Source organism: Arachis ipaensis, chromosome B7 (assembly GCF_059453495.1).
Source record: "Arachis ipaensis isolate K30076 ecotype BB chromosome B7, ASM5945349v1, whole genome shotgun sequence".
NCBI lineage: Eukaryota > Viridiplantae > Streptophyta > Magnoliopsida > Fabales > Fabaceae > Arachis > Arachis ipaensis.
Window position 1 is genome coordinate 85980380 of NC_142442.1, and position 8348 is coordinate 85988727.

An 8348-nucleotide genomic window follows, 5' to 3' on the forward strand; every position below is an offset into this window, starting at 1 on the left:
TCAGCAGCCTCATCAAGATTATGGATCATAAACCCAAAGCAAAAGGAAGGCAGGGAGAGGCCTCAAAGCCCAAGAAACACAACAGAAGCTCAATATAGAAAGTGTATAAATAGGATAGAATTTAAGTGAGGACGGACTTTTACCTTTCATTTGGCTAGTTTTCATACCTTTGTAATTGAATTCAGAGCTATGACTCACTAAACCCCCTTTCATTGGGTTAGGGAGCTCTATTGTAATTCAATGAATCAATAATAGTTTATCTTCTTCTTCAATCTTTTCTCTTGAATTTTGTTAGAAAGCTTCTCGATCTAATTCCATTGGGTAGTTGTCTTGGGAAAGAAACTACCCATAATTGGAATCCTTCGGAACCTTGGGAAAGGAATGGAGGATTCATGCTAGAGAAGCTTTCTCACAGTGAATTGGATTGGGGTTTGGATGGATATTGTGACATGTAATCCTACCAAATTGTGGTTCATGAAACTGTGTGGTATAATCAGTGATCGAGCATCATCTCTTCTTATGAACATTTAAACCAAGGGATTGGGAATTTGTTTGTTTTTAGAGAGAATTGGTGAGCCAAGGGATTGGGATCCAATCATATAAGATTGCCAAGCAAAATTCAATGAACGCATTGGTTGAGGAAGAGATAAACATGTTTTGATTCGGAGATCTCAATATCTTCTATAACCCAATGAATTCCCCATTTCTGATTTCCACTTTCTCTTTACATTCTGCAACTCAATTCATGCAATCACCCCCATTCCCTTTTAATTTCAGCAATTTAGCTTCTGCTCTTTAATTCATGTAATTTAAGATTCTGCCATTTCAATTTCTTGCCATTTACGTTTCCCGCCAATTTTACATTCCGCAATTCTCATCTAATTCTTAATTCCGCTCAACTAGACACACTTCTAATCCGAATTGCTCATTCAACCAATCCTTGTGGGATTCGACCTCACTCTATTGTGAGTTTTTACTTGACGATAACCGGTGCACTTGCCGGAAGGAATTTTGCCGATCGTGCAATTTCCTAAATCGTGGCATAACTAGTTTATGCGCATCAAGTTTATGGCGCCGTTGCCGGGGATTGGTTTTCGATTGACAATTCTCCAATTGGAAGTTAACTAGATTGAGCATTTTTTTTTGCTTTGTTAATTCAGTTCAAGTTATTTGTTGAATTTTAATTTCTGCACTCTGTTACATGCTTTCTTTCTTTATGCCTTTAAATTCAAGCAACTAACTCACTGACTCACTAACTATTTGAATTAATTCCTCAACTGCTCTAACCATACTCTTCCATTAACCAAAAGTATTTTACTTGTTTGTTGCCTGTGCTGTGTTCTTGTATGACAGGTAGGAGAGGAGAGACATCAACTCCTCCATATACCGAACCAGAGAGGACCCTTCATAGACTTAGAAGGGAAGCAAGAGGGAAGAGAGTACTGGGAGAAGAAGAATCTGAAGGAGAATCTGAGGACAATTTTGAGGAAGCTCTAGATCTCAACATGGAAAGAGAAGTTCATAACCATGGGAGAGCTGATGGAAACAATGCCATTCCCGAGAGGAGGGTTCTTGGTTCATACATAAACCCAACATCTGGGAATTGTGGTAGCAGCATTCAGAAACCACCCATTCAGGCCAACAATTTTGAGCTCAAACCACAGCTAATATCACTTGTGGAGAATCATTGTTCATTTGGAGGGAGTGCTAATGAAGACCCAAACCAACATCTCACAAAATTCCTGAGAATTTGCGACACTGTGAAGTCCAATGGAGTCCAGGAAGATGCCTATAAACTACTTTTGTTCCCATTTTCCCTTAGGGACAAGGCAGCTAAGTGGCTGGAATCATTCCCAAGGGGGAGCCTAACAACATGGGATGAGGTGGAAAGCAAGTTTCTGGCACGTTTCTACCCCCCACAAAAGGTCAATAGGCTTCGATCTGAAGTTCAGACTTTTAGACAACAAGATGGTGAAACTCTCTACGAGGCATGGGAGAGGTTCAAGGATTTGACAAGGAAATGCCCACCAGACATGTTCCATGACTGGGTGCAATTGCACATTTTCTATGATGGACTTTCTTATGAATCAAGGAAGGCTGTAGACCATTCATCAGGAGGTTCATTGAACAGGAAGAAGACTGTGGAAGAAGCCATTGAAGTGATTGAGACAGTGGCTGAGAATGAGTACTATTATGCATCAGAGAGACACAACACTAAGGGAGTCATGGAGCTGAACCATGTTGATACAATCCTAGCCCAAAACAAGGTGTTTGCCAAGCAACTAGCAGAGCTCACCAGGAAATTAGAAACAAAGCAAGTGGCTGCGATACACACACAAGATCAAGAGGAAGAAAGCACTGAAGGAGGTGATTGGGAAGAGGCCAATTATGTAGGAAATCAACAAAGGCAACCATATGATCCACATTCCAACACTTACAACCCAGGCTGGAAAAACCACCCAAACTTTGGGTGGGGGAACCAGCAAAACCAACATAACAAGTCCACATACCAAAACCCCAACCAAAGAGCATACCAAGCCACACAAAACACTTACTCCCAACCATCATATCAAGGCCAAAATAATCGACCTACCCAACCTAATCCGAACCAACAATTTCAAGATCAATTAAACAGGATAGAAGGAATGCTTGCAACCATGGGTCAAGACATAACCGAATTGAAAGCTTTTAAGTTAGAAGTAATTTCCAACTTGCAAAACCAAGGAGCTGCCATCCAGAAGTTAGAAAATCAAATTGGGTATTTGTATAAGCAAATCCCTGGGCCAAGTGTTTCTCATGCTGCCAAGGCTATTGCAAGGGAAGAATGTAAAGCCATAACCCTCAGAAGTGGAAAAAAGCTAAAGGAGATCTCAAGTGAACCCACAGAGGATGAAGCAAACGAAAATGTGAGAGACAAGGAACAGGGACAATCCTTTACACCGTCTGCAACAAGAGAAAAAGAAAAAGAGGTCCTGAAGCCGTATACACCCAAAGCACCATATCCTCAACGTTTGATGAAAGGTGAAAAGGATGGCCAATTCTCCAGATTTTTGGAGATTTTCAAGAAGCTTCAAATCAACATTCCGTTTGCTAAGGCAATAGAGCAAATGCCACTCTATGCAAAATTCTTAAAGGAATTAATGACCAAAAAGAGAAGCTGGAGAAATGAGGAAACTGTGTTGTTGACTGAAGAATGCAGTGCCATCATTCAACACAAATTGCCTCAGAAATTGAAGGATCCAGGCAGTTTTCAAATCCCCTGCATCATAGGAGAAGTCATGGTAGAGAAGGCCTTGTGTGACTTAGGGGCCAGTATCAATTTGATGTCTCTAACAATGATGAGAAGAATGGAGATTGAGGAAGCCAAACCAACAAGAATGGCCCTCCAATTGGCAGATCGAACCTTTAAATTCCCTCATGGGATAGTTGAAGATTTGTTGGTAAAAGTGGGAGATTTCATATTCCCTGCCGATTTTGTGGTATTAGATATGGAGGAAGAAGCCGAAGCTTCAATAATTCTGGGAAGACCTTTCCTGGCTACTGCAGGGGCCATCATAGATGTCCAAAAGGGTGAGCTCACTCTTAGACTGCATGATGAGCAATTGGTGTTTAACGTATTCAAGGCAATGAGCTATCCATCAGAATCACTAAAGGAATGCATGAGGGTGGATGTAGTGGACATTGCAGTACAAGAAACCTTTGAGGAAACAGCAAAGGAAGTGGCAGAGGAGGAGTTCACCAAGGATATTGAAGATAGTGACATCAAGGCTGCTGAAACAACCATGCCAAGCATGCCAGATAGAGTGAAAGAAGAGAAGGAAGCACCAAAACCTGAGCTCAAAGCATTGCCCTCTAATCTCAAGTATGCATACTTGGGTAGTAATGAGAGCTATCCTGTTATCATTAGCGCTGCCCTGAGCCAAGAACAGGAAGAAAAATTGATCAATGTGCTACAAACTCATCAAGACGCCATTGGATGGACCCTAGCTGATTTGAAGGGGATAAGTTCATCCATATGCATGCATAAAATCTTGTTAGAAGAGGATGCTAGACCCTACATTCAAGCTCAGAGAAGATTGAATCCTGTCATGAAAGAAGTGGTACAAAAGGAGGTCATGAAGTTATGGCAGGCAGGGGTAATCTACCCCATTTCTGATAGCCCATGGGTTAGTCCCATCCATGTAGTGCCCAAGAAAGGTGGCATAACGGTGGTGCCAAATGAGAGGAACGAACTCATACCCACAAGAACTGTCACTGGGTGGAGGATGTGCATAGACTACAGGAAGCTCAATGAAGCCACCAGAAAAGATCATTTCCCACTCCCATTCATGGATCAGATGCTTGAAAGGCTTGCAGGACATGCTTACTATTGCTTTCTGGATGGATACTCAGGCTATAATCAGATAGTAGTTGATCCTAGAGATCAAGAGAAAACATCATTTGTTTGTCCATATGGAGTTTTTGCTTATAGACGCATGCCCTTTGGATTGTGCAATGCACCTGCCACTTTCCAAAGATGCATGCTGTCCATCTTTTCAGACATGATTGAAAAATTTATTGAGGTTTTCTTGGATGATTTTTCTGTGTTTGGAGATTCTTTTCCTAGCTGCCTACACCACCTTGCCTTGGTGCTTAAGAGATGCCAAGAGACCAACCTAGTATTAAACTGGGAAAAGTGTCATTTCATGGTCACAGAAGGAATAGTCCTTGGCCACAAAATCTCGAATAGAGGCATTGAGGTGGACAGAGCTAAGGTGGAACTCATTGAAAAATTACCTCCACCAAGTAATGTCAAGGCAATTAGGAGTTTTTTGGGACACGCTGGCTTTTACAGAAGGTTTATTAGAGACTTTTCTAAAATAGCCAAACCTTTGAGTAACTTGCTTGTCTCTGATACACCCTTTGTATTTGATAAAAATTGCATGATAGCCTATGAACTTTTGAAGCAAAAACTTTCCTCTGCACCTATCATTGCCCCACCTAATTGGAACTTACCTTTTGAACTGATGTGTGATGCATCAAACCTTGCTGTTGGGGCAGTGTTAGGACAAAGGAAAGACAATTTGGTACATGTGATTTATTATGCCAGTAAGGTCTTGAATGATAACCAAAGGAATTACACAACCACTGAAAAAGAACTCTTGGCAATAGTCTTTGCATTTGACAAATTTAGATCCTATCTCATTGGATCTAAAGTCATTGTCTTCACTGATCATTCAGCTTTAAAATACTTACTTGCTAAACAAGAATCCAAACCAAGACTTATTAGATGGGTTCTTTTGTTGCAGGAATTTGACATTGAAATCAAAGACAAGAAGGGTGTAGAGAACAAGGTGGCAGACCATTTATCAAGGATACCATGTGAAGAAGGAAGCACACAAAGCACACATATAAATGAGTGCTTTCCTGATGAACAACTCATGGTAATTCACAAAGCACCCTGGTTTGCAGACATAGCGAACTTCAAGGCCACTGGGAGTTTGCCGTTGGAATTTAATAAGCATCAAAGGAAGAAATTGGTAAATGATGCCAAATACTTCATCTGGGACGAACCATACTTGTTCAAAAAATGTTCGGATGGCATACTCAGAAGATGCATATCAGAGGAAGAAGGAAGGGAAGTCTTATGGGACTGCCATGGCTCCACTTATGGAGGACATTTTGCAGGAGAAAGAACAGCAGCTAAGGTGTTGCAGTGTGGTTTTTATTGGCCCACTATCTTCAAAGATGCAAAGGAACTAGTGAAGCACTGCCATGAATGCCAGAAAGCGGGGAACCTGCCAAGAAGAAATGAAATGCCACAACAATTCATTCTGGAACTTGAATTGTTTGATGTATGGGGGATAGATTTCATGGGACCCTTTCCCACCTCATACTCAAATAATTACATCCTTGTGGCAGTAGACTATGTCTCCAAATGGGTTGAAGCAATAGCAACTCCAACCAATGATAATAAGGTAGTCATGAACTTCCTCAGAAAACACATTTTTTGCCGTTTTGGGGTTCCAAGAACAATCATCAGTGATGGAGGAAGCCACTTCTGCAACAAACCATTAGAGGCATTGCTTCTAAAATATGGAGTCAAACACAAGGTAGCCACACCATACCATCCACAGACGAGTGGGCAAGCCGAAATATCTAATAGGGAACTCAAAAGAATCCTGGAAAAGACTGTGGGAACTTCAAGGAAGGACTGGTCGATTAAGCTAGATGATGCTCTTTGGGCATATAGGACAGCTTTCAAGACACCAATTGGAATGTCTCCTTACCAACTAGTATATGGAAAAGCTTGCCATTTGCCACTGGAGTTGGAGCACAAGGCATTCTGGGCCTTGAAACTCTTGAACTTGGACAGCAAAGCTGCTGGAGAAAGAAGGATGTTGCAAATTCAAGAGTTGGAAGAATTCAGAGCTGAAGCTTATGAGAATGCAAAAATTTACAAAGAAAGAGCAAAGAAGAAGCATGACAGCAACATAGCCCCAAGGAAATTTGAGGAGGGACAAAAAGTATTGCTCTATAATTCTAGGCTGAAGCTATTTCCAGGGAAGCTAAAATCAAGGTGGTCTGGACCATTCCTTGTCACCAAGGTCTCCCAATATGGACAAATAGAAATCATGGAAGAAAAGTCACAACGAACCTTCACTGTGAAAGGTCAAAGACTCAAACATTACTTGGGAGATGTGGAGGAGAAGGACAAAGTTAAATATCACCTCAACTGAGGCAGCTGACCGTCAAGCTAATGACGTTAAAAAAGCGCTTGTTGGGAGGCAACCCAACCTGAGGTAATACTACCTTGCTATTTCTTTTATTTGTTTCAATAAAAAGGTGAAGTAGTTTCTGTGCATTGCAAGGAATTAAGTTTGGTGTTTCACACCAAACAATGAATTCGTGGATCAATAATTCAAAGGGGAATGTGTGACTCCAAGTTTGGTGTTCCACCACACAGATTAACTGAACACAACAACCTTTGAATTATATGAAAGGAACAACCATTCTAAGCAATCACAGAAATGCTTAAAATCCTTAGTAGCAACTTCATTCCAAAGAGTATTCAAGAACTCAAAGAGCAGAGGAGTAAGTAGAAGACTAAGTTTGGTGTTCACACACCAACTTAAGACTCAGACACTTACCCATACATAGTTGAGCTAACCACTCAAGTGCTTGAGAAGCAAGCAACTTCATCACTCTTGCAGGAAAGGAAACAAGGATCTTAGAAAGAGCATGAAACAACAACTAGGAGAAGAAGGAGAAATCAAATTGTTTCCTGGCAACAAAGAGAAAACAAGGAATTTCACAAGGTGGTATTGTTCCTTGACAATTCTTTAAAAAGGGCAAACAAAAGCATGCTTGTTCTGATTTAAACTGTAATTGTTGAATCTTTCTGGAATGAAAGTCTCTAGTATGTTTGTCTGTTTATTGCTTTGAATAAAGTGAATGCCTAGATGTTTGGATATAACTTCACCTTCTTAAACAAGTGCTTGCCATGCTTGTTCTGTTTCCAAAAATAAAAGAAAAGTTTGAACAAAAGTAACTTGGCTCAATTAGTGACAAATCAAGTAGAATTAAGTGGTGGTATGCATGCTTGATTGTTTAGTCAGATCACTGGAAATAGAGTGTAGAATTATCATTTTTTGTGTAGAAATTGAAAACTGTCTATGGATCTTAATGAATAAATGTCTTTGGCCATGAAAAAGAAAGAAAAAGAAGAAGAAAAAGCCACTGAAAAAGGGCAACCAAAAAGCAAAAAAAATTGAGAAAATAAGCTAGGCACCAATGGTTTGAACTTCTGAGACAAATGCCTGTGGTGTTTATGTATTTAGGATATGCTTGGATGAATAGGTTCTGAGGAGTGTTTCAACACTCGGTAACTTGGGTTAACTAACCGGGGATTATCAACCAAAAGTCCATTATCAAGAGCAACCTAAATACAAAACATTTAGTCACACAAAGAGGTGCTGGGCACCAATGTCTCAAGAAGAAATGTGAACTAAAATGCCTGGAGTGGATATGTGTAGTACAGTGATAAGAAAAAGAAAATGCCAAAGGCTTGTGCAACACATGACACTAAGCAAACAAGGATCAAAGGAGCTCTAAGAAAAAGAAAAGAAAAACAAAGAAGAGAAAAGTGCCAAGGACATAAGAGTAACAAGAGGCCATAGTAGTGTTTGATGGATGCAATGAAAAAGTGATAATCTTACCTGATAAGAATGAAAAAGTGATACTGCAACTTTCTGCATAAAACCCTTCTGATGAACTTCAAGTGCTTACTAATGTAGCCAATTTAATTGCTTTCTGTTTCATACTTTCTTCTCAAATAACTCAGGACTTGCTTAGGGACAAGCAAGTAT

The 8348-nt window shown here is 40.3% G+C and overlaps 1 non-coding gene across 1 annotated transcript; it reads right to left on the bottom strand.

Annotated features, from left to right (window-relative positions):
* Positions 1–1931: 1931 nt before the first annotated feature.
* Positions 1932–2035, bottom strand: LOC148553227 (small nucleolar RNA R71). The gene has a single exon (XR_015892558.1). It is a non-coding gene; the product is annotated as a small nucleolar RNA R71 (small nucleolar RNA).
* Between the last annotated feature and the right edge of the window lie 6313 nt (positions 2036–8348).